Below are 22,994 nucleotides of genomic sequence, written 5' to 3'. Positions count from 1 at the left end.
TGTAGTAATAATAATAGAAATAAAACGCACAATAAATGTAACATGCTTCAATCATCCTGAAACCATCCCAGCCACCACACCTGCCATTTGGAAAAACTGTCTTCCACAAAACTAGTCCCTCATGCCAAACAGGTTGGGGACTGCTGCCCTACACCATGAGCCCCTAAAGATAGGGACTATATCACAGTCATTTTATACTAAGACCTCACTCCTAGAAGGCACCACCAATCTTAGGATGTAAGAGACAGACACCTAACTCAGACGAACTAGCCAACCTGCCAGGAAAGTGAACAGGAGATGCTGGGTTTAAGCACTGCTGAATTGCAGGTCAAAAAAAATATATATATATATACACACACATATATATATGTCTGTGTATTTGTGTGTGTGTCCCTTCTCTCCCCTTCCTCTCAATTGCTTTTCCTCCATCTCCCTGCTTTGATTTCTCCTGTGTTGTCTTAATTTTCAGTAAGGTTTTCCCTAAGTCATAGCCAAAACTGCCACTAGCAGCTCCAGCTTAACAAACACACAGAAGGCAAAACTTCTTCAATAGTTGCAACAAGAATACTATGGCCCCTCCAAAGAGAGTTGTGACCCTTTAGTCCGTTTTCATGCTGTACCTGAGACTGGGCAATTTACAAAAGAAAGAGGTTTAATGGACTTACAGTTCCACATGGCTGGGGAAGCCTCACAATCATGGTGGAAGGCAAGGAGGAGCTAGTCATGTCTTGCATGGATGGCCGCAGGCAAAAAAAGAGAGAGCTTGTGTGGGGAAACTCCCGTTTTTAAAACCATCAGATCTCATGAGACTCATTATCACAAGAACAGCACAGGAAAAGCCCGCTCCCATAATTCAATCACCTCCCACCAGGCTCCTCCCATGACATGTGGGAACTGTGGGAGTTACAATTCAAGATGAGATTTGGGTGGGGACACAGCCAAACCATATCACTGGCCATGCTTATGTTACATGCCCATAACTGAGCCAGCAGGGTCACCTCCTCTAACTACATAGGGTGAAAATGAGACAATGGCAATTGTCCAGGGAAAATCTGGATGATTTATTAAAAGATGGAGGAAAAGGATGCTGGGTAGACAAAGTCAACAGACATTCACTACTTCACAGATTCTGAAAGACTGTGACTCACTCCTTTCTAGGGAGTATTTATCAGCTGCCTATGTAGGAAGCTGACTTACCCACCGAATGTCCAACAGAAATGGTCTGCAATGTCTGTCCCTGTACAATACATGTTTTCAAAATGATTGATTTTCACTTTTCTACCTCATATGGGGTTATCCATGCTGTTTCATTCTCCTGGCCCACAGTGAGAGCATTTTGCATTTATTTAAACACCTATGTTTTTCAGGACATTTCTCTTCCCCTGTCATATATAAGTATCTTAATGCCACATGCACACACTGCAGAAGATGAATGTGTTGGTGGCTTTTGTTTGGGGAAAGATTAGAGTACATAAAATCTGGCCAAGCAGACCGGAGGCTCACAGCCAGAATTATCCCAGCAGAAATGGCAGGTCTCCATGCCCCACCCTTCAAAGTTCAAAAACACAAATGAATGCAAGTCTTTGAAACTACAAATGCAACTCCATGAGGCTGGACGCCGCTTTTTCCCCAAAATAAAGCTAAGACCATTGAGGTTGGCATAGGTGGCTTCTGGTTGTGGCTTCTTCCAATATTTGTGCCAAGGTCCTCCTCTCTTCTGAGAGGAAAGGAAGATAAGAAAGAGGATGGGACAAAGGAGAGGAAAAGGAAGAGAAGGAAAGGAAGACAACATGACACTATACACAAAAGGCCATCAGCATATATCTGCCATTTACACATGCTGGAACTCTCATAAATAACTGAAAATAATCATTTGGGGTGGTCTCCAAAATGCGCATGGAAGGAACAAAACAACTTTTTCCTATCGGGCCCAATCCACTTTATCCAGCCTCTCTTACTTATACCAACCTGATTTTGCTTAAATTATTGTCAGCCTCAGCTTTTCACAGGAGCTTTCTTTTATGGATTTTCCATCCAGCAAATGTTTCTGTTCCACGGCTGGGCAGATCCGACCACAGCATGCTTGGCTACAAACCGCAGCAGCTCACCCACAGCAACTCCAAACCTGGGGAGGCAAAGGCCAGAAGCCATTATAAGGACTCAAAGTCACCAACTTTCTCTCTCTCAGGGCACGTATTTGGCAGGATAACCTCAAAAACGTTCCCAATATTCAAACTCATTATAAACAGAGACAACAGCTTACAAGGTATCCTAAAGACAAGTGTGGGCTATTCTGAGAGGAGGACTGAAATATTTAATCATTTATTGAAAAGGTTTGGCCTAGTGATCATGCTCTGTTTGTGGGAAACTGAAAAGCCAGATGTTTTAATTAACCATGGAAAACACAAGCTACAACTAAAATTTCATGAACACACTGATCTGCCCCGTGGAAAACCACAGGAATGTTCTGGCAGGGCTCAGTCTAAATTCTTGGGACACAGAGGGCTGGAATCATTCCCCTTAGGAACTCAAACAGAAAATTAAATTGCTCAATATGCTTTAAAAAGTAAAGCGAAACCCAGATTTAATCTCAAATATAAAACATTACAGGACTTCAAAGGGCACCACAAAAAGACACAGAAGTGGGGGCTACAAAAAAATTCTAATGTGATTCAGGATTTAGAATATATTTACATTGCAATGTGAATGGTGTAACAGAAAATTTTATAGGTTACATAATCCAAAGGGGAAAGGAATAATCTTTCATTTCCTAATAGAGGAAATTATATATGAAACCAATATTCAACAAGTAAATCATAAATATTATCAAACGTATAATATAACTGGGCAAAAGGAATCCCTTAACTATCCTGCTGCCAAACACGTGGCCTAGCTCACAGGCGCTACCATGCTTTAGCTAGAGGAATCAGGGCTTCCAGAAAAACAGTGTTGATATAACGTATGCTCACTGATGGCACAGCTAGCAATTCTGGCACAGAAAACTCAATGAGGGAATCTTATGAAAGCAATTAGTGAACAATAAGAGCTAATAGATTAAGAAGTCTTCATTTGTTAATTATAGTAACAGTTATGACAACATCTGTATATGCCAAATATTGAAAGCCTATTCAAGAGGGGACAGGACAAATGTTATTTTCAGATACTGGGCCCACAGTTCTATTTCTGTAAATCAAAACAGTCCTTGTCACAAGTGTGCCAAGCATAATATTACATTAATCTCTACCTTCAATTGAAACCTCAGTCCCAAAAATCATCTCAAAAGGAACACAGCAGGAAAAAAGCAAGATATCAAGTTATATATGTATGGTATGGTCCCAATTTTGTTCTACAAACTGAGTACATACAATCTAAAGACACCTAAGGGTGAACAACAGCACTTTTGGGTTATGGACTGGGAAGCTATTTGTATTTTCTTTCTGGTATTTTCCAAATTTTCTACAATTAACATGTATTGCCTGTAGAATTAAGAACATTTTTAAATAAGGGGTTTAAGACTGCAGGAATACAAATCAGAAATGGGGTATCTATGCTATATTAGTCTGATCTTTGGTCTGCCTCTTATCTGAATAGAGTTAACAAATGAAGAAGTATTTATCTGATCACAGAAGTTCTTAATTTACACATTCAAAACTCAAGTATCCAGTAACACTTCCAGGGATGAACAACACTTTCCTAGAAATAAAAAATTCTTTTCTACTCTGCAAACTTGTCACAGACAGAGAACCATAGTTGTTTCCCTCCCTTACCTATCGCATCCAAACTTCTCTATCACTGGCCATGCCATAAAACTGTCACTTAGTTAAAAGAACAGGCTGGGCACGGTGGCTCACAGCCTGTCATCCCAGCACTCCGGGAGGCTGAGGCCAGAGGATCACTTGAGCCCAGGCGTTCAAGACCAGCCTGGGCAACAAAGAGAGGCCTTGTCTCTACAAAAATTTTAAAAATCAGCCAGACATGTTGGCACATGCCTATGGGCCCAGCTATTTAGGAAGCTGAGGTGGGAAGGTCACTACAGCCCGGGAAGTCAGGGCTGCAGTGAGCCATGATCACATTACAATATGTCAGTCTGGGAGACAGAGTGAGACCTTATCTCAAATACATAAATTAAATAAATAAGTTAGTAAAAGAATGTCTCCTGGTGTTACCTACTCACAGGAGCAGGGCCTTTAATGACCCCGGCACACTTATTTCTGATGCTCTTAGCATCCTGAAAAACACAAGACACAATGGCAGAATCTTTACACTAGGGGCCTTGGCAACCCATTGCTCCAAGAAGCCCATGCCCAGAGAGGTAAAATGTCTTTCCCTCACAGCCACACAGCCAGCAAAGCAGGAATGAGAGTCGAGATCATTTGCCTCCACTTTGACCAAGTGCTCTTTCCACCACTATGACATTTCAGCATGCACTCATGGAAATAAAATTTGTACAAATCGTGTGCAGGTATTAAATTCATACCAGCAAAACCAGAAGAATGAGACAGAAATTTATTCTACCAAAAATGAAATGCATGCAGGAGAAAAAGTGAAGACTCAATCCTAGGCTAAAAAAGACAAGGCTCTGCCAAAACATGCTCAACTGAAGAAACAATGAGTGCACTGTGCTTGGGCAGCAGGTGTCCTGAACAGAAACTGCCTATCATACCAAAAGCTTTCTGGTCCTAGCACTGGCCCTGTTGGTAACACTACAGTCCCACCGCTCAAAGAAGAACAAAAGGCTTTCAACAAGATAAAACTACACCTGCACCAAGCCACCTGTGAGAGACAGGAAAGATGCATGCACCAGTGTTAGAAATAATAAATAAGTGTCTGAAGGCATCAAGTACAGCCTCTTACTTCCAAAATTACCCAAGTCTTAAGGGAAAGACATTAGTGGTTTCAAAAATTAAGAGATGCCAGACACGGTGACTCATACCTGTAATCCTAGCACTTTGGGAGGCCAAGACGAGAGGATTGCTTGAGCCCAGGAGTTCGAGATCAGCCTGGGCAACCTAGTGAGACCCTATCTCTACAAAAAATTTTAAAAATTAGTCCAGGCACAGTGACTCATGCTGTAATCCTAGCACTTTGGGAGGCTGAAGCTGGCAGATAACTTGAGGCCAGGAGTTCAAGACCAGCCTGGCCAACATGGCAAAACCCTGTCTCTACTAAAAATACAAAAATTAGCTAGGCATGTGGCACGTGCCTGTAATTCCAGCTACTCAGGTGGCTGAGGCAGGAAAATCGCTTGAATCCAGGAGGAGAAGATTACAGTGAGCTAAGACAGTACCACTATACTCCAGCCTGGACAACAGAGTGAGACTGTCTCAAAAAAAAAAAAAAAATTGCTGGGCATGGTGGCACATGCCTGTGGTCCAGCTATTCAGGAGGCTGAAGTGAGAGGACTGCTTGATCCTGGGCGGTTGAGGCTGCAGTGAGCTGAGATCTCACCACTGCACTCCAACCTGGGCAAGAGAGCAAGACCCTGTTACAGAAAAAGAAATAAAGAAAACAATACAGTCACTAATAATTAAAATAATCCTAATCCGTCATCTCTTATGTCCACACAGCCTTGGAGAAAGAGCAGGCTTTTTTTCTGTTTTCTTTAAGATTATTTCTTTGAAACATTGCTTACTTCCACTTTTTGCACAGCATCTACCTATGGTGTCCACGCCACACTAATCAGAAACCCAGGAGTCTCACAAAATGGGAATAGCCTGAAAAGCCAGGGGAGAGAGGACAGATGGCAATGACAAACTCAGAAACAATCCCTGAAAGGTCTTTATTGAGCTCCCTTCTCGTCATCCTTTCCCGACTGTGCATCAGGGCAACAAAGGCGTGAGCTGTGAGGCTGCTCATAAAGCCGCGGCCTGGGCTGATGTGATCTGGCTTTGTGAGAGCTCGAACAAACACAATGGCTCTGTCCCGCCTCAACTGAGAAGTCAGGCGCTGGGGGAAAAAACAAAATGCTTTTTCTCCACCCAAAACCACTTCTCAAATCTCTAACATACATTCCCATGGCTGGATCCTGAAGGCAACACAATGTCAGCAGTTTATTTATTCCCTTCGATGCCTCAGTTCTAATAGTAAACATTAATGTCCGCAGCAGGCAAACGGAATCAGGGTCTTGTTGGTATTTCACAATGAAATCACAGCTTTGTTGTGGGTATTGTTCCAGTAACACCTTAAAGTCATTTGTAAGATAATGAGGGTAAGTTTAAATGTAGCAGTCTGATAAAATAACCTGTAACCCAAGAATCACAAAGTAGATTAAAGCTTGAAGTCACTAAATTATCTTTCTCAATAGAAGACTAAACAAAAATGAGAACTGGATTTGATTCACAGATTGTGAAATCCTTTTTTTACTCAAAACCTTGGTCATATGTCAGTTGGTCTTTGGCTTCAGTGAATGGCTCTGGCAAAATGTGCACCCAGACACTGACACCATTTGAGGATCTTCAGTGTTTGGCCAGATTTTTTTTTTTTTTTTTTTGAGACGGAGTTTCACTCATCTCCCAGACTGGAGTGCAGTGGTGCAATCTCAGTTCACTGCAACCTCCGCCTCCTGGGTTCAAGCGATTCTCCTGCCTCAGCCACCCAAGTAGCTGGGATTACAGATGCCCGCCAACACACCTGGTTAATTTTGTATTTTTAATAAAGACAGTTTTCACCATGTTGGCCAGGCTGGTCTCAAACTCCTGACCTCAGGTGATCCACCTGCCTCAGCCTTTTTTGTTTTTTCTTTTTTTTTTTTTTTTTTTTTGAGACGGAGTCTCGCTTTGTCACCCAGGCTGGAGTGCAGTGGCACAATGTCGGCTCACTGCAAGCTCCGCCTCCCGGGTTCACCCCATTCTCCTGCCTCAGCCTCCTGAGTAGCTGGGACTATAGGCACCGGCCACCACGCCCAGCTAATTTTTTGTATTTTTAGTAGAGACAGGGTTTCACCATGATCTTGATCTCCTGACCTTGTGATCCGCCCGCCTCGGCCTCCCAAAGTGCTAGAATTATAGGTGTGAGCCACCGCGCCCAGCCTTTTTTGTTTTTTCTAATGTCACAGGGAAGGTCTCTTCTTCCCAAGCCTGATTCCAGAATGACCAGGCAGACAAGGCAAGAAGGAACACACTGGAGCCCACTCCTCTCGGGGCTGTGAAAATCTGTTTTATTTTGGGAACCATTGATTTACCGCATTAATTTACTTAAAAAAAAAGTACTGGAATATTTTTAGTATAAAACTTAGATTTACAGTATTGATAAATTTACACGTTAAAACGTCTGGGAAAGAAGAATATAAATTGTTTGAAAGAATGAGGGCTCGTTAAAAATTTTTTTTTCAAAAAGAATCTATCACAGGTAACCAAAAAAGAACTGCTATGAAAACCCAAACTGGCATCCAACAAAGTCTGTGACTGATGACAATAGGGCAGTTTGGAAAAGGGTTCATGTAGTAACTTTCCCTGTAGGATTTCAACTAGGGGAAGGGGAATATTAATTAATTAATAGGTTCACTAATGTTTTTAAAGCGGTTCTGAAACAAGGGATGAAGAAATCAACAGATTTAGAGGTTGTGGTTCCAGGTCTGCTACTTATGACCCGAGGATAACTAACAGCCTCTTTAACCTCTCTTCCATCATCTATAAAACTAGGATGATACTATCGGCCAACCTCATGGGGCTGTCAACCGTTCAAACTGAGTATGAAAGCATTATCGAAACTATAAAGCACTATATATTCATCCAATAAATATTTACTAAGAAACCACTATGCTGCTAGACGTGGCATTATGGATACAACTATGAACACTAAGCCACAGCTCTTTCTGCATGGACTGACTCTAAGGGAAGCTGTGATCTGTGGGAAGGCTCAGGGGGCTAAAGGAACATGCAGGCAGCACATACTTGGAATTGCAGACAAACACCAGGTATTGTGACGTTCCCAATACTTCTGGAAGGAAGTTTACCAGTGAAAAGTGATAGTGTCCTTTTTAATTTGGGCTGCTTGTTAGCTCATTCATTTAGTACATTTTTTTAGCGAGCAATCACTATGTATCAGGTACCATGCTAGGTGATGGAGATTTGGCACTAAAAAAATTTTCTGCTTTAATGGGGCTGATATTTTGGTCATTCTTCATCCGTAGGAAATATAAAATACATATAGGAAATAGAAACAAGCAGCAACGCTATGTCTGCTTCAATACAATGATTTTTTTTAACCAAAGTATCCATGCAAAAGTGTTAAAAGGAATATTCTAACTAATCTGCATATAGTAAAAAATTTTCTTATTTTAATCTCCAGGCCACATTTTACAGTATACCAAATAACTACCACCATATGAAGGGTGCTCTAAGGTTTGAGGGATACAATTTATGTGTTTTGGCACACAATGGAACACTCGCAGACACTTTTTGTTACCCCAAGAAAAAAGAACACATGCTGAAATTCATCCAGTAATAACCCCAGTTTTAACAAGGGGAATATCAATTATTTTAGAAGTATTTCCTGTAGTCATTATTTTAAAGAGTCAAAAAATAAAATTGAATTATTTTAGAAACTAAACTCAAGTTCAACTTTAACAGGCCAAAAGTCTGCCTCAGCAAAGTTTCTTTTCTTAAAAAAAACAATCTGTTTTATTTAATTAAAAGTCCTCAGAACTAAGCTGTGCAGGACATGTCAGCCCTGCTGTACAAAAAATTCAATATGGGATAGAGGGGAAAGGGCTGAGGAAAGGGGGGAGAAAGAAAGAGAAGGGAAGGCACAGACATGAAGATCTACACATTAATCTCTAATAATCTGAAAATCCATGTACTCAACAATACTAAAAGCCAATGTTCAAAATATTGCATAGCAAGGATGACTATCCAGGTAAAAGTGACCAAGATGTTACCCAACTCCAGAGCAAGGGTTCCCAAACCTGGGTGATATGATTTGACCGTGCCCCCACCCAAATCTCATCTTGAATTGTAGCTCTCATAATCCCCATGTGTCATGGGAGGGACCCAGTGGCAGGTAATTGAATCATGGGGGCAAGTTTTTCCCATGCTGTTCTCATGATAGTGAGTAAGTCTCACAAGATCTGATGGTTTTATAAAGAGCAATTCCCCTGCACACACGCTCTTGCCTGACACGATGTAAGACGTGCCTTTGCTCCTCCTTTGCTTTCCACCATGACTGTGAGGTCTCCTCAGCCATGTGGAACTGTGAGTCCATTAATCTTCTTTCTCCTTATAAATTACCCAGTCTCGGGTATTTCTTCATACTAGTATGAAAATGGACTAATACACTGGGGTTCTTACATAAAATACAAAGCCCAAGTACTCTGCATCATTTTTCAACTGTTCCCAGATGATGCTAATACAGTCATGGTTGGGAACCACTGATTTACTGTATTTACTTAATGAGAAAAAGCATTGGAATATTTTTATTATAATAATGGGCAACTGTTTTTGCTAAGTGCTTTTCATTAATCTTCACACCCATCCTGAGGTAGGAAGTGTTATTATGCCTTCTTTTAAAAGGAGAAACTTGAGCATGAAAAGGTCAAATGACTTGACTGGTGTTACACAGCTTTTAAATCAAGGGCCTGGGGTTTTAATCCACGTCTTATCTGTCCTTTATTTTCTTAGCATTCTGATCTGTTGAACTTTAGCAAGCTAACAGTCTTTCTTCCACTCTAGTCTAAGGAAGTTATATATGACTACTCATCTTATTAATACACCATAGGCATTAACGTTTTCCGAACTTAAATCCCCAAATTTACCAATAAATTTTGCAGCTCAAGAGGATGTGAAAAACCTGTATTAAGTGTTGTCTATTTAGAGCATTGGGGAAGTAGCAAGCTAGGTGTATAGTTAGTTTGATTACCTCCCAACTTAAGATTAGTAAAAGGCATGCTTGCAGTCTTAGGGAATAAATGTTCCTTCATCAAAACTAGACTACCTAGAAAGAAGCTGGAAACAGTGAAGTCCAGATCATTAGGAATTATTGCCAAACCTAACACCTTTTCACAATTCCATGCTGTCATTAGTGCCACTCCTTCTATCTATACTGCCCTGCCCTACTACTCTGATATGTCAATTCTTCATTCCTCGAGGTCCAGTCCAAATATTACTGCCTTCATGAAGCCTTCTCCGATATAGTGACAGAAATAATTCCCGAAGGCTCTGCAATTTTCATTGCTTCTCCTATCATACATAACAGGCTGATGTTCATTTCAGTAACACATATGCCTTATCCTGAAAGAACTTCTACAACGTCTCACCTCCTCACTGTTTTTTATTTGTTTTTGTTTTTTGAGACAGTCTCATTCTGTTGTCCAGGCTGGAGTGCAATGCCATGATCTCAGCTTACTGCAACCTCCACCTCCTGGGTTCAAGCGATTCTCCTGCCTCAGCCTCCTGAGTAGCTGGGACTACAGGCACCCACCATCATGCCAGGCTAATTTTTATATTTCTGGAGGGATGCGGTTTCACTATTTGGCCAGGTTGGTCTTGAACTCCTGACCTCAGGTGATCCGCCTGCCTTGGCCTCTCAAAGTGCTGGCCCAGATCTCTCCCAATCTACCGCACCACAACTCCTGGACTTCTATGCCCCTAACATTCTAACTCCATACTGCATCCATGCTCAAGAGACACATTTTACATTTTCATATAGGTAATCTTGAGGTGTGTCTTATTTTTTTTTAATGGCATCTTAAAGATATAGGGCAATGCTTTTCTTAAAATTGTTAACATATAATGGTGGCTCTTACAAAAATACCATCTTATAGTCAACGCATTGCAGAGACTATCTTAGTGCATCTTCCCTTCCGCTGCTCTACAACAGTGCTATTCAACAGAACTTTCTTCAATTATGGAAATGTTCCATATTTGTATTGTTCAATACAGTAGCCACTAGGCACACGTGCCTTGAAATGCAGTTAACTAGCATGACTGAGGAGCTAAATTTTTAACTTTAATTTTAATTAATGAGATTTAAATACATATTTACCAATTTATTTCTTCATCACTCCTTTTGGCATCTCAGCCCTTCCTCCTGGAATCTCTCCTTCCTGAAGTATATCCTTTAAGAAGTTTCTTAGAAAAGATCTTCTGTGGTAAAATCAGGTTGAGGTTTTTCTGAAAGCATATTTTGCTTTTTCCTTGAATGACAGCTTTTTTGACATACAATCAATATTTTCACATTTTGAAGATATTTTTCCACTAATATCCAGCTTCCATTGTTGCTGTTGGGAAGTCAGCGCTCAGTCTGATAAACAATCTGCCTTTTTTTCTGGCTGTTCTTAAAGATGGTCTTTTTTTTTTTTTTTTAAGTTAATTAAAGTTTCCTTATGTCTAGTATGAATTTTTTTATTTATATGTTGTGCTTCCCTTATCTGCCCATAAATTACTTAGATTTAAGGAACACTGGCCATTTATGTCATTCATAAACTCTCTCTGGAAATTATATATACATTAGATCTTCAAATAGTACTCCTGACCATTTGCTCTTACTATCTTTCTGGGACTCAGAAGAGATCGCATGATGACCGTTATATCCTTCAACTACTTTCATGTTTTTCTTCTCCCTTACGTTGCTTTCTGGTTAATTTCTTCAAACTTTTTTTTCTAGTTCATTTTTCTAGTTCACCCATTTCTAATCTAATTTATTTAGTTTTTATTTCAACAGTTCTAATATTTCCTTAGGTCTTGGTTTTCCAAATCTGCCTGGTCAATTTTGCACCTAGTTGTGATTACATGTTTTCTTTCTTAAAACGTTTCATACCTAGTAATTTTATATTCTGTATCAGATAATTCTAATACCTAAAGTCCTTAGGGTTCTAAATCTATTGTTTTTTACTTCTTTTTTTTTTTTTTGAGATAGAGTCTCACTCTGTCGCCCAGGCTGGAGTGCAGAGATGCCAGCTTTGCCTCCCGGGTTCATGTCATTCTCCTGCCTCAGCCTCCCGAGTAGCTGGGACTACAGGTGCCCGCCACCACGCCCAGCTAATTTTTTTGTATTTTTAGTAGCGATGGGGTTTCACCGTGTTAGCCAGGATGGTATTGATCTCCTGACCTCGTGATCTGCCCACCTCGGCCTCCCAAAGTGCTGGGATTACAGGTGTGAGCCGCCACGCCCGGCCTTCACTTGTTTCTGATGACTTGCACTCCTGATGGCTTGTTTTCTTGTAGGACTGGAGATCTTTGATTCTGAATGCTGATTTAGTTGATGTTAGGAAAGTCCTAAGGTCTAAAGTGAAGATGCCTTCTGCCTGAAAGGATCTGCACTTGCTTCTGCCAGAAGCCAAAGGGCACTATCTTCCTAGAGCCACTTTAGCTCCTCTCACAAATAAGTACTGGGGGAATGCAGGCTCTTATATCTTGCCACTGACCCAAGCCTTAGTCTCTAACCACAGTGGTGATATTATAGGTGGAGTATTCCTTATCCACCATGCTTGGGACCAGAACTGTTTGGATTTCAGACATTTTCAAATTTTGGAATATTATATAGAATATATACTGGTTGTGCCTTCCTAATCCAAAAATCATGAGCATCTTCCTTTGAGTTTCATGTCAGTGCCCAAAAAGCTTCAAATTTTGCAGTATTTTCAATTTTAGATTTTCAGATTAGGGATGTTCAACCTGTAGCATTTGCTCTTCAGGTAACCTATCTTTTGTATTGGCTTACACATAAAGCTTGGGTTTTACCTTACCCTTTGAAGCTTGGTTGATCTACTTGAAGTGACAGACTTTGGAGATGTCTTAATTCTTGTGGTCTCAGAAGTACATTAAAAAATGTTTTATCCAGAATATAATGCTTTAGTGGAAAAGTATGTTATTCAGTCTACCATATTGAATGGTAATAAGAAGTATTAGTCTCAAACTAATCATCTTCTCCCAAAACCTACTTTTCCTCCTTTGTTACACATTTTGCTAAATGGCACCATTCACTCTCACCCAAATCTGCAACCCAAAATTACAGGTACCAGTGACCCTTCTCTTTCCTCTACTATCTCATCTGTAACTAGGCAACAAGTCCTGAAATCTTACCGATCAAAAGTAGGCTTCCATTTATGTTTCTCATCTTGGCACCTAGTAGTACAATCTTAATCTTCAAGGCCAAGTCAAGATAAATGAGGCAGAATTAAAACCTAAATCCTGCATTCTTGCTAAATGAAGGAGCTTTAATACAAAGGAAGCACAGAATACAGGAAAATGGAGGAATTGAGTTTCATGCAGATCTAAAAAGAACTGGCACTCCAGCTGTCAGAAACATAATCACATTCTCGAGGAGGGGTTTAATTTTAGTGAAACAAAATATCTGTCATGATAAATTAATATTAATTTGAATTTTATTGGTTTTGTAGTTTTGTTTGAATTTGCTCTATAAATCTGTCACTGCTTTACAGTTAAGTAAGAGCTAGAAGCATAAGGAGTTTATACCTAGTTTATATTGAAGCTCCTTCATAATAAAAATATTTATTACTGAGGATTTGTGAGAAATTTTTCCTTTAAATAAAGAGGTCCATAAATTACTGAGATTTAAGAAACAATGCTCTTTATATACTTCACCACCCTTGATACATTTATCATTCTCTCCATAAATGAATGGAGAGAAATGGAACACAATTGCACATGCAAGAAATCATTTGCTAAACTCCAACTTCTCCTCAGTTCTCCAGCTGTTTGAATTATGTCCATTACTGATTAACCTTTGGAGGCAGCAGGCCTTGTTTTTTTCCTCCAATAGAGATGGCTTCTAATAAGAAATATGACTGGAAATACTGCTCTGCCCAGCTCCTACCATTATACCTGCTTCTACTGGAATTTATAAAATAACACAAATGTACCTGGCAATAGTACAATAAATCAAATGTGTCCAACAAAGGATGGTCCTTGCCTTAAGGAAGTCAATTTCCTGGTTGCATTTCCATAACCAGGAATTTTAGGAAATATGGCATTGTTTTTCTGAATGAGTAAAGAAACTACCAATCATTTCTTTTAAACTTCTATATTTTTATTCTCTACGGACTGTAAACTTTCACATCTTCATTTTAAAAGTCCTGTGCCGTAATTTCACCCTACAATTCCTGTCTCCCTGAAATGTGTAAAACCAAGCTGTAGCCCAACCCTCTCAGGCACACTTTATCAGGATCTCTTAAGATTATGTAACCTAGACCACAGTCACTTATACTGGTTCAGAATAAACCTCTTTAGACATTTTGCCAGAATTTGGATTTTTCCACTACCAATATTTCCCCAAATTCAGTGTTTTTTGGTCCCAAACTGATTAAAAATTACCTTGTGTTTTAAAAGTCCTATGCCAAGATAAAACTTTCTCTCTCCAACATACATGCTCACCTGTCAACATCTATGTTTCTCCTCCCACAAGGTCCAACTCAATCAGAACCAAAAGGGAGATCACAGCATATCCATGCAATCCCTGGCTGGGCAGAGGGGGCACCCTGGGGCCTGGAGTTACACAGCTGACTGGCAGAGGTCAGTACCCAGTTCTACCCAGTGTGGCCACCCGATGCAACTCTGTGACTCATTTTAAATCATAAGTAGTTTGAACAAAGACTTAAAATTAATGGGTTTGGTCATCATTAAAGTTTTTTTTTTTTTTTTTTTTTTTTTGAGACGGAGTCTAGCTCTGCCGCCCAGGCTGGAGTGCAGTGGCTGGATCTCAGCTCACTGCAAGCTCCGCCTCCCGGGTTTACGCCATTCTCCTGCCTCAGCCTCCCGAGTAGCTGGGACTACAGGCGCCCGCCACCTCGCCTGGCTAGTTTTTTGTATTTTTTAGTAGAGACGGGGTTTCACCATGTTAGCCGGGATGGTCTCGATCTCCCGACCTCATGATCCGCCCGTCTTGGCCTCCCAAAGTGCTGGGATTACAGGCTTGAGCCACCGCGCCCGGCCTAAAGTTTATTTTTAAACGTCAAGTAATTTGACATTTTACTAACAATAACTCGAGGATATCCACAGTGTATGAAACACCAACTCTTGTTTCAATAAGTCTAATGAAAGTTTCTCAAATTCTGAAACCTAATTCCAGGATTCTTATTTGGAACTGTTTTTTTGTTTTTGTTTTTGTTTTTTTAAAATCAGAGTACATTAACTCCAGGGGAAAATGTGATTATCTTCTGATTCAGAAACAGAACATTCTACTGAGAGTTTTAAAATAACATAGTGACCGCAGGTAACTGTAATTCAGCAATTCTCAAATTCAGATTCCGGGTCAGGGCAGAAGATTATGCGTCTTTAACAAGCACAATTGATTCTAATGCTGATGGTCTAGAGGAAACTTGATGGGAAACTCTGATCTATTCAACACTTTTTAAAAGTAAACTTTAGTACTATTTCTACCTAGTCAAGAAAATAAAGAAGGAAGGAGAAAGGAGGACAAATAAGAGAGACTCCAAAAGACATACTACCCAGACAGACTACTCAGACAGACGAGACAGTCAGTCAAGCAGACATGGTGCTACCCGTCAAGCATGCAGGAAAGCAGCTTTCATGGAATAACATTCCTAAACTCTTGCCTAATAAATTATGCTGAGAGCTGCTGCTAAGAATTTTTTAAACCAACTCAAAGCAGAAATGGAGCTATTCACCCAACCAACAGGTGAAATCAAGTCACAGACTAGTATAGGGTTTGGCAGATTTCAGGCCCTCCTGAAATATCTGTTTAATTAAGAAGCAACTCCAGCTCTAGCTAGAAATCTATCTAACCACAAAAGTGAAATCATAAGTAATTTGATCGTTATCTTATTTTTCCCCTGTGTTTGTTTCCTCAGGGCATCTATAATGGCCAAACTGGAGATGGAACCACAAGTATTATAATAACATTTGTTGGAAAGTTCATCCTGTATTTTAGTAGCACATAGTTGACAGATAAGGGTTTATCAATTGTTCTGAGAGACTTAAAAAAAAAAAAAAAAAAAAAACCCTGAATTTTTAAAAAATTACATCCATTATCCATCAAGTAACATTTGCAAGCAAAACCTTCTACTAGAAAAAATGGGTGCAAAAATAGGAAAAGGAGAAGAACAGGAGGAAGAAAAAGAGGTATAACTAATTGAGGGGAAAAAAAATCATAAGTAAAGAAGTCAGAAATAAATGTAGCTAAAAATACAAACTGCTACTTTATGGTCCAGATATTGTAATATATCATTTTTAACATAAAAGAAAAATCCCCAACAGACTTCCTATAAAGGAAATTATCAGAGTTCACCAGGGGATGGGGGAAGAATCTCCGTGTGCTCCAAGTATCGATAGCCAGTCCAGCTTCATTCACTCATTCATTTCCAGCTTCATTCACTCATTCATTTCTCTGCTTTCATTTCAGGAGAACATTCAGCAGTGTTTTGTTTTATTTATTTTATTCAAAGGGAAATCCTCATGTGACACTAGCAGTGAAAATAACTTATATTTGTAAGTTAATGTCTGCTATAAATCTGAGTACACAACTTTTTTTCACAGAAGATGGAGCAAAGTATTACAGAAAGTTCACTGGCTTCTGAGTCTGAGAGAAATGAGTTCAAATCCTGAATACGTTCCTTATCTGTGTGACCTTAAGATTCATCACTTAATATTCTGAGTCAGTTTCCTCCTCTATAAAACAAGGATCAGGGCTGAGCGTGGTGGCTCACGCCTGTAATCCCAGCACTTTGGGAGGCCGAGGCGGGCGGATCATGAGGTCAGGAGATCAAGACCATCCTGGCTAACACGGTGAAACCCCGCCTCTACTAAAAATACAAAAAATTAGCCGGGCGTGCTGGTGGGTGCCTGTAGTCCCAGCTACTCAGGAGGCTGAGGCAGGAGAATGGCGTGAACCCGGGAGGCAGAGCTTGCAGTGAGCCAAGGTCACGCCACTGCACTCCAGCCTGGGCAACAGAGCGAGACTCCGTCTCAAAATAAATAAATAAATAAACAAACAAACAAATGAAACAAGTATCAGACCGGCACGGTGGCTCATGCCTGTAATCTCAGCACTTTGTGAGGCCGAGGCAAGCAAATCATCTGAGGTTAGGAGTTCGAGACCAGTCTGACCAACACCGGAAAACCCCGTCTCTAGTAAAAATACAAAATTAGCCAGGCATGGTGGTGTACGCCTGCAATCCCAGCTACTTGGGAGGCTGAGGCAGGAGAATCGCTTGAACCCGGGAGGCAGAGGTTGCAGTGAGCCGAGGTCGCACCACTGCACTCCAGCCTGGGCAACAGAGAGAGACTCCGTCTCAAAGGGAAAAAAAAAAACAAAAAAAAAACGGATCATAACATCTACCTTCCAGATGGAGAAGGGATTAGGGATAAAGTGTTTTAAAGCACTTGGCACAGTGCCTGGAACACAGCAAGTGGCGATTTCTATTGTCTTGCACACCCGCTGCATTTCCCTAACGGCTTACCCGCTGCATTTCCACGACGGCTCCAGAATTTTCTGGTTCAGGCAGGTCAATATAAGGCAAATCTTCCCCCGACCATTCTTCCCCGGACTACTTTGTACTCTCTTCCAGGCTGCAAAGAGCTCCTGCATGAAAGCCTTCTTCAAATAACCTTCTAACACTAGGCTTGTGAAAGCCAACAGGCCCTGGCGGGCAAAGAGAACTTTGTCTACCATTGAACTAGAGCGAAAGAAGCCAAAGAATTCACCCCTAAATTTTTCACCCCAGAGCAAGCTAATCCCACTCTACCAATAGGTGGGAGAGTGGAATGAGCAAATATGAGAGGTGGGATTGTAAATTTGCTTCACCACCCACACCAACCCACCAGCACACACAACTGCTGCGATGCATGGATCTTCCTGATATCCAGACCAGACCAAGACATGCCAAGAAAAAATATAGGGGCAGTGGAGAAAGAAGCTGCCAGTTCTTTGCAAATTTCCATGGCTCTTTGATAAGAGCTATGACTCCAGGCTGCAAAGTGGCTCATCCCAGCACTTTGGGAGGATGAGGTGGGTGGATCACTTGAGGTCGAGTTCAAGACTAGCCTGGCCAACATGGTAAAACACCGTCTCTACTAAAAATACAAAAAATTACCTGGGTGTGGTGGCACACACCTGTAATCTCAGCTACTCTGGAGGCTAAGGCAGGAGAACTGTTTGAACCTGGGAGGCAGAGTTTGCAATGAGCCAAGATTGCACCACTGCACTCTAGCCTGGGCAACAGAGTGAGACTCCATCTCAAAAACAAAACAATCAAAGAGCCACAGACTCCAAAGTCCATTTCCCAAGGTAATCCTACTTGTAATTAAGAGAAGTGGGATATTTTGGGGACAAAAAAATGAACTCTGGAGCCAGACTGCCTGGGTTCAAAGCCTGGCTCCACACTCTCCAAGTTGTGTGGCCTCTGACATTCATGCAGGATGAGCATAATGATACCATCTAACTCATAGGGCTGCTGTCAGAATTAAATAATACATGCAAAAGTGCCTGAGTCGGCTATTATTACTATGAGAATTATATCCATTTCCCATTAATGAGTCAGAGGTGAAAAGTGTTCAGCAGTGTTTTGTTTTATTTATTTTATTCAAAAGGAAATCCTCATGTGACACTAGCAGTGAAAATAACTTGTATTTGTAAGTTAACGTCTGCTATAAATCTGAGTACACACATTCTTTTCTCAGAAAAGGATTCCTATTTCTCTAAGAGTTTATGTCTAAGAGGCGATGCCCAAACAGAATCATATTTAGACACACTAAGAAGTCATTCCGGTTTTTGAAAGCAGCAGTTCTATGCTACAGTGGCATCAGGAACATCTGGAAAACTCTTCGAAAAAGTATGCGTCTGGGCAGCAGGTCTGGTTTGGAGCCCAAAATGTGCATTTTGACAAAGCAATATCATTCTAATGCGCACATGGAGGTGAGAAACACTGGCTGAAACCAAGTCCCAACTCTACAAGACAGGCCTTTCCCAGGAGAATAGGGATAGTTCAGGGGTGTTGAGGGGTACTACTGCCCACAAAAATGCTCTGCAACCTATATGCTGCTGCCTAAAATTCTTTTTGCAGGTTTTTTTTTTTTTTTTGTAGCACAAACCAGAAACACATTTTAAACTAGAAAAGGAACTAACATCGATGGAGCACCTACTACATGCCAGGCCCTTTACCCATCTGTCCTGTTCCTCAAGGTCACCCCACAGCACGGTTACTGTACAAAGGAGGAAACCGAGGAGCAGAGAGGTTCCTAGCACAGCCGAGATTCCATCCCAGGTATGTCTGCCTCCTGCACCACCCTGCCTCCTTAGTCTAAGACCTGGGCTCAGGAATCCTGGACACAGTTCCAAATCAAGGACATGAAGCTGACTAAAGAGGAAGCTCTATACACATCCCACCTCACCCCCAGGTCCTCTCAGGTTGTACTGAACCAGGATCCGACCTGAAGTTTAAAGATGTAGGAAGGAGTTCTCCACTCCCACCTTGCCACCTCCTCCAAGAGAGGACTGAAGGGCAAGTCTCAAACTCACTAGGCCTTAATGCTGCATCGGTACAAGAGAAATGTATTAGCCTTAAATCGACCTTTCCCTTTCTCTATCTCTCTCTTTCTTTCTCTCTCTCTCTCTCTGATAGGAAACAGGAAGGAAAAAAGGAAGGGAACAGATGAGTTAATATAAAGTCAGATAAAAATGGAGAAAATAAAAAAAATAAAAAATTTTTTAAAAAATGGAGAAAATAACCCAACTTACCTCAAAAGGGCTATTTTTCTATGAAGCTCAAATAAGATCATAATATACACAGTAATATTAGCTGACTCACTGAACTTATTCAGTAAATCTGCCAAGACAACAACCCATAGAGATGGGTATTAACATTCCCATTTTTCAGATGAAAAAACTGAAATGGAAAAAGCTAAAAATAACTTGTCCAAAGAACCACAGTTTATGAATGGAAATTGAAACCCAGGATTTTATCTAACCATTTCAACTCTTAAGCCTAGTATCCTATCTTGTTGATAAAATCACTACGTAATCTTTCAAGTCTTACAGAGACATTACTTTTCCCTTACTAGGAAATTTTCATGAACTATAAAGTTCCTGTAAGCTGCAGAAAAAGCAAAGGGATGTGAATAATCTATAAACTGCAGTCTCATCCCTGGAATAAGTAAGAGAAGCTTGTAATTCTATTTTCAGCTTAATGAATAGGAAATAAATAGAAGCATCCAAAGAAAATGAAAGCAAGCAAGAAACAACATTAAGGAAGGAAGCAATAGGCTTAAGGGCAAAAAAGAAGAAGAAAAAGAAGAAGAAAACATCACAGGATGCTGTTTTGTGTGTACTGGAGAAACAATACTTTTGGGAAAACATCAAGGATGAAAAACAAGGCCACGGAGGTGATTCAGACAACAGTAATGCAGTGATCCAGGGCCCAGAGCAAGCTGGCTGTAAAGAACGGGTGGGGGCCTCACAGGTGCTGCCGGCCTGGACAGGGAAGACAAGGGCCTGGGATCAGCACGCCTTGGAGAGGAAATGACAACCCGTAGCTTATGAAGTGATTAGTCAGAGTGCTTGAGGAACACCATGTGCATTCCCATTTCCCTCCCTGCAAATACTAGGACATGACCAGAGATTCCTTAACAGAGATGACTTTTTAAATATTAGATAAACCAGACACAGGGAAATTTTCTCTCCAGAATGCACTCTAGTCAGCAATTAGGATGACAGAGGAAACTTCAGGGAGCTGAAGATTGCAGCAGAAATAACCAGCAGTTAGGAGACCCAGGTTCAAGATACGGCTCTACCACTAACGCCCTGGGCTTGGCTGCCTTGGGCAAATCCCTCAGCGACTCAGTCCATCAGCATCCAACAGAAGGGTGGGACAGGATGACCTCTAAGAGGCTTTGTTTGGTGACTAACTCCCTTCCCAGGTTACCCTGGTCTCCCTCCCACACTCTTTCATCTCATATTGCAGTGAGTTTTCCAATATACTTCTAGTTCAAAGACAGGGAGGGAAGGAGGGAAGGAGGGAGGGAGGCCTAAGGATGACAAATGTGCTTAAACCTCAACATGCCTTACAAGAACTGAAAATCCAAAATATAAATCAAACTAATAAAGCCAATGAAAATGGCATCTACCATTTATTGAACCATTACTATGTGCCAGACACTGTCCTAAGCACCTTGCATGCATTAGCTCACTTAATCCTTATGACGACCCTCTAAGGAAGGAGGTAGACAAGTAACTTGTCCAAGTGACACAGCTTGTGGTTAAGCTGAGATGTGAACGTGGCCTCCCAAACCTGACCTCTTAATCATTACACCACAGCATTAACTTTGGGGATAAGACTACCCCAGCTAATTATGATATAATGCCTCTTTGCTTTAGAATGCAGTTACACCAACTCGAACTGACAGCGTGCATTACAGAATGCTGCAGCTGTGATCCTTTTCCCCCGCAAAAAAAAAAAAAAAAAAAAAAGTGATAAGTTTGGAATTGTGATCTGGCAAATATACAGCTTGGGTGAAAACACAACTTTCATAGACACTGCTCGTTTATTCTGGAATCTCTGAGTCCAAGCCCAAAGTCTCTCTCAAAGTATAGCATTCAGCCGGGCATGGTGGCTCATACCTGTAATCCTAGCACTTTGGGAGGCCAAGGTGGAATAATTCCTTGAGTCCAGGAGTTCAAGACCAGCTTGGGTAAGATAGCAAAACTCTTCTCTACAAAAAATTTCAAAATAAGCTGGGTATAGTAGCAGGCACCTGCAGTGCCAGTTACTCAGGAGGCTGAGGTGGGAGGATTGTTAGAGCTCAGGAATTGGAGGCAGCTATGAGCTAAAATCGTGCAATTGCACTGCAGCCTGGGTGACAAAGCAAGACCCCATCTCTAAAAAACTAAAATTAAAAAATAAAGTACAACATTCCGGACACCAGGGACAATGAGGACCCCACACAGCCAACTTCTTATTTACTCAGGAGAGTAGATGAGGCCCAGAAATGTTGAAAGAGTGACTCCAAGTCACACAGATTTAGAGAGAAAGCCATGGGTAGAATGTTGAGCCTCCCAAATTCCAGTTTAAAGTTTTTTCAATTCTTTAAAAACAAAACCCATGTCGGCCAGGCATGGTGGCTCACGCCTGTAATCCCAGCACTTTGGGAGGCCAAGGCAGGCGGATCACGAGGTCAGGAGATTGAGACCATCCTGGCTAACATGGTGAAACCCCGTCTCTACGAAAAAAAAAAAAAAAAAAAATTAGCCAGGCATGGTGGTGGGTGCCTCTAGTCCCAGCTACTCGGGAAGCTGAGGCAGGAGAATGGAATGAACCCAGGAGGCAGAGCTTGCAGTGTGCCGAGACCACACCACTGCATTCCAGCTTGGGCAACAGAGTGAGACTCCGTCTCAAACAACAACAACAACAACAAAGTCTCCTATCCCTTATTTTTTTTTTTTATCGCTTATTATAGAAACTTTCAAACACATACAAACGTAGAAAGAATGAATGAACCCCCATACAGCCAGCCACCACCAACTTCAATGATTATTAACTCATGGGGAATCTTACTTTATTTCCACATTTATCTACTCTCCCCACCTCATCACCACCGGTTGTTTTGAAGTAAATTCCAGGCATCACACATCCTTTCATCCTCAAATATTTCAGTATATGTCTCTTAAAAAGATAAAATTTTTAAGCGACACTCTAATACATAATCACAATAGTATTAAAATTAACAACACCTATAAAAATTAACAGTAATTTCTTAACATCAATTATCTGATCAGTGTTCAAATTTCCCCATCTTTTTTTTTTTTCAATTTGTTGAATCAGAATTTATGTACAGCCAGTCTATACACAGTAACTGGTTAAAGTATTTGTTAAATTTCTTTTAATCTCTAGGTCTCCTATTCATCTCTCTGTCTCCCTTTTTCTAACAATTGATTCATTGATGAAATCAGATCAATTGTACCATGGGGACAATTCTGTCTCAAAGTCTGGTTTTGCTTTCTTTTTATTTCCCCACAATGCTCTTTATTGTACCTTGCATAAAGGACTCACCCATATGCATTCTTTCTCTCTCTGTCTCTCTCACACA

The 22,994-nt window shown here is 40.9% G+C and overlaps 1 protein-coding gene across 9 annotated transcripts in view; it reads right to left on the bottom strand.

The window, feature by feature from the left end:
- LOC105487718 (amyloid beta precursor protein binding family B member 2) overlaps positions 1-22,994 on the bottom strand; it is a 410,283-nt gene that overhangs the window by 334,939 nt on the left and 52,350 nt on the right. For all 9 annotated transcript variants that reach the window (XM_071093688.1, XM_011751293.3, XM_011751301.3 and 6 more), the window contains exon 2: positions 1,969-2,125. The gene's annotated coding sequence lies outside the window, so the exon portion shown is untranslated. The remainder of the gene's footprint in view (positions 1-1,968; positions 2,126-22,994) is intronic.

Source organism: Macaca nemestrina, chromosome 3, assembly GCF_043159975.1.
Source record: "Macaca nemestrina isolate mMacNem1 chromosome 3, mMacNem.hap1, whole genome shotgun sequence".
Classification (NCBI taxonomy): domain Eukaryota; kingdom Metazoa; phylum Chordata; class Mammalia; order Primates; family Cercopithecidae; genus Macaca; species Macaca nemestrina.
This window is presented reverse-complemented; position numbering and strand designations above follow the sequence as displayed.